A 4162-nucleotide genomic window follows, 5' to 3' on the forward strand; every position below is an offset into this window, starting at 1 on the left:
TTAATTAAGAAAAAGGCACCGATGAATTGCGTGTGCTGAATAGCACTCTGGACACGACAGAAGACAGAATTTGTGAGCCCCAACAGAGTGAATAGAGAATGTCAGAATGGGCCACCAAGAGAAAAATGCAGAGGCTGGAGATGAGCAGACAGACCTCAGCAGTGGGGAGAAATCGGACGCTCACCATGCCTGAGACGGAAGTCCGGCACAGATGGCCGCGAGATTGGGGCCGAGGTGAGACTGAGGGGCGGGGGGAGTCTTTTCTGAAACAGCACAGCATTGGGACCCTGGCAGGGGGAACTGGAACGTGAGTTCAGAGCCTGCGTCCTGGGCCAGTCGCAGAGGCGCTGCCATCGACAGCCAGAGCGTCAGGGTGGACTGCTGAGAACCGGAGATGTGGAGTCCTGAATGCAGCCAGGAAGGACAGTCTCTGTGTGGGAAGAAGCGCTCCCTTTGCCCTGCTGTTGGCTCTGCACAGCAGACCCCGAGGTGGGAGACACAGGTGCTTGGCGGGGGCGGGGGGTGGGGGCGGGGCTCTTGTTTCGGGGGGAACAAAGCAAAAGAGGAAACAAGAAAGAAGCTATTGCAGCCAAACGAGGAGAAAAACTTCAGGACCTCGGAGTGGGAGAAGCGTTAGAAATCAGCAGGACATTCATCACAGTGCCAAAAACACTGATCCTACAGGGAAAAAATGATAAATGGGGCCTGAAAAATAATAACTCAGGTTTATCAGAAGGCCGTGTTCAGATGTTGACCAGGCAGCAGCATGGTGGGAATATTTCTACCTGCTCCTTAGTTCTGTGGCTCTTGAGTCTGGAACAGGTCTTGGTCCTCCGTGACCCGCACGACCTTGGTGCTTCGGAAGGTCGCAGGACTGCTGCAGTCCCCAGGCGGGGTCTTCCTGCTGCTGGGCTGTGTTTCTGGTGGCTGGCCCAGGGCTTCTGAAACTCTTGTGAGTTCCTCGGGGTACAAGCCCAGGAGAGCTTAGATTCTAATGCTTGTTTTTGACCCCGTCACCCGGCTCCTAAACTTCTTGGGGATTTCCAGGGCAGTGGGAGTGTCCTTTGCTGTCACAGGTGACCCTGGGTGGGCTCCTGGGTGGAGAGTGGTCACCAAAGACCAAGCTGTGACCAGAAGCGTGGTGTTCAGCCGCGCCCTCCACCCCACCGGGAAGCTGAGTTCATGACTGATCATGCCACCTGGGAAAGCTGCACTGCGATCCCCAGGGTACGAGGTCTGGAGAGATGCTGCGTGGAGATGCGGGGAGGGTGGAGTATCCGGAGCAGGTGTGGGGCTCCGCTTCCCTTCCCCCGCCTCACCCCGTGCAGCCCTCTGTCAGGAGGTTCACCTGTAGCCTGTTCCCTTTATTGCATCCTTTTTTTTCCTGGCCATGTGGCACGTGGGAACTTAGCTCCCTGACCAGGGATCAAACCAGATTCCCTGGCGTTGGAAGCTCAAGTCCTAACCTAGCTGGACCAGCGGGGAAGTCCCCCAGCCCATCCTTTCGTCACGCACTGATAAGCAGGAAACGAGTTTCCTGAGTTCTGTGAGCTACTCTAGCAAATTAACTGAACCCAAGGAGAGGGCTGTGGAAGCCTCTGATTTGTGGCCAGTGGGTCAGAAGCAGAGCTGACCACTGGGTTTGCCGTGGGCATCTGAAGTGGGCAGGCTTGTGGGAACGAGCCCTCCCCCGTGGGGTCAGCGCTGTTTCTGGGTAGACAGTGTCAAAGGCGAGGTCAAGGGTAGGGCCCGCGGCCAGTGCCAGACAGTTACGTCCTGTGGAAGAACAGCCACGCGTCCCGCACCAGGAGTGCCGTGAGTGCTGAGACCCCGTGAAAGCCGAGGGGACTCGGGGGGTGGGTGTAGGTTCTCTCTCCAGAACACTGCTGGCCCAGCAGCTTCAACAGCGGACAGTGAGTCTCCGGGTTCTGGAAGCTGGAGGTCTGGGCTTAGGTGCTGCCAGTCGGGTCCTGGTGAGGCCGTCCCGGTGTGTCTGCTCGAGGAGGAGTGGGTCCCTGCTCTCTGCTTCTCCTCATGAGGAAGCCCACCTCAGGACCTCAGCTAACCCTCATCACCCCCCCCCCCCACAGCCCCACTTCCAGATGCTGTTACATTGGGGCATTTGAATCTGGGGCCACAGACTCTGAGCCCACAGCAGGAGGGGTACCCATCAGGAGGGCTGTTCTCAGTGCATCCTCTGGGGCGGCTGACGATTCCCACTTGCCCCCCTGTCCCGAATGATGCTCACCGGATCACTAGATCCACTGGGCCTGCTGGGTTCTCCAGCTGTGACGTTACTCAGGTTTCCCTCTCTAATTATAAGTATTCTCCAAGATGCTTCTTTGAAACCAAAGATCCCAGTGTCCATTAAACTTCCAGTTGATGTATTAGCTAATCTTAGTATGGACTCATGTTTCCTATTTTATTCAAAGGATTATGATTGTTACTAATATTGTCTACTGTGATCCTCAGATGGTTCTGGATTTGGGAATGGATCCTACAGCCATGAGATTAAAAGATATTTGCCCTTTGGAAGGAGAGCTATGGCAAATCTAGATAAAAAGCAGAGACATCACTTTGCCAGCAAAGGTCTATACAGTCAAATCTATGGCTTTTCCAATAGTCATGTACAGATGTGAGAGTTGGACCATAAAATAAAGCTGAGCAGTGAAGAACTGATGCATTCGAGTTGCGGGGCCGAAGACTCTTGAGAGTCCCTTGGACTGGAGGAGATCAAACCAGTCCATCCTAAAGGAAATCAGTCCTGAATATTCATTGGAAGAACTGATGCTGAAGTTGAAGCTCCAATACTTTGGCCACCTGATGTGAAGAATCGACTCACTGGAAAAGACCCTCATGCTGGGAAAGATTGAAGGCAGGAGGAAAAGGGGATGACAGGGACTGAGACGGTTGGATGGCATCACCGACTCAATGTACATGAATCTGAGCAAACTCCGGGAGATAGTGAAGGACAGGGAAGCCTGGCGTGCTGAAGTCCATGGGCTCACAAGGAGTCAAACATGACTTAGTGACTCAACAACAACTTGCGTGTTTTGGACACACCCTCCTCTATCCTTTTGCCCTTCTTGCTTCCCCGGTGTAAGACGGTCTGGGTCCTCCCGGGACGCTCCCTGGAACTGGCCACTTTGCAGGGAGCCTGGGTCCTGGAGTTGGCGGAGGGTCCCTGGGCGCTGGGTGAGCTTTTGCTGTTGGCAGGCTCTCAGCGGACGGGCAGAGGACCCTCCTCCAACAGCGCCCAGCACCCAGCGCTCCCCTATTTTGTCCCTTTTCGTGTTCCCACCCGCTGCACCAGCTCCCGACTCCCGTCAGCTGCGATGCATTTGCTAATGTGAGCTCTCTCACAGTCCCTCACCTACCTCCTGTGGTTACTGGTGCCCACCCCCATGAAGGTGCCCTTCTCACCCCCTCCACGTGGTCGCTTCCTCTCCAGCCTCGGGCTGCCGCCTTCTTCCCCGGACACCCCCTCTAGGCGCCCCCGCTCCTCTCTGTGCGTCTCTGTTCACAATACAATTGAACATTTCCTGCTCACCTGTTTCCCTTCCCACAGTCATTTTTCTCCCAGAGGCATTCTATTCTCTGCACTGTTGTTCTTTATGAATAAACACAAGGGTGAACTCCCCAGGGGATTACTTGGGTCTAAACAAAGATGTGCACACTTACCCTTTTTATTTTAATAGGTATGTGACAATGTGTGCTACCAGATATTCATTTCCCACTGATGCTTATGAATGACACTGCTATGAATATACACTTGTATACACATATATAAATATGCATTTCTAAAGAAAAAGGGTATGTATATAAATAAATATATATCATGCAGAAAACTACATAAGGCACAATTGTACAACCTAATGCTTTTATAAATCAGATATTCATGTAACCAGCACCAGCATCAAGAAATGGAATCTTATCCGCACCCAGATGTCACCCACGCGTGCCTTGACTTGTCAAGTATATCGATGCTTTTCTTGTGTTCTAGTTTTCTGCGCTGTATAATTTTAAGATGTGCAACGTAATGATTTGACTTACATACATTGAGAAATGATGACCAGCAAAGTTTGCTCAGCATCTATCATCTCATGTAGATATAAAACAAATAGAAAAAGGTTTTTCCTTGTGATGAGAACTCGGCATTTAC

This window comes from Bos indicus x Bos taurus, chromosome 29, assembly GCF_003369695.1.
Source record: "Bos indicus x Bos taurus breed Angus x Brahman F1 hybrid chromosome 29, Bos_hybrid_MaternalHap_v2.0, whole genome shotgun sequence".
NCBI classification, from domain to species: domain Eukaryota; kingdom Metazoa; phylum Chordata; class Mammalia; order Artiodactyla; family Bovidae; genus Bos; species Bos indicus x Bos taurus.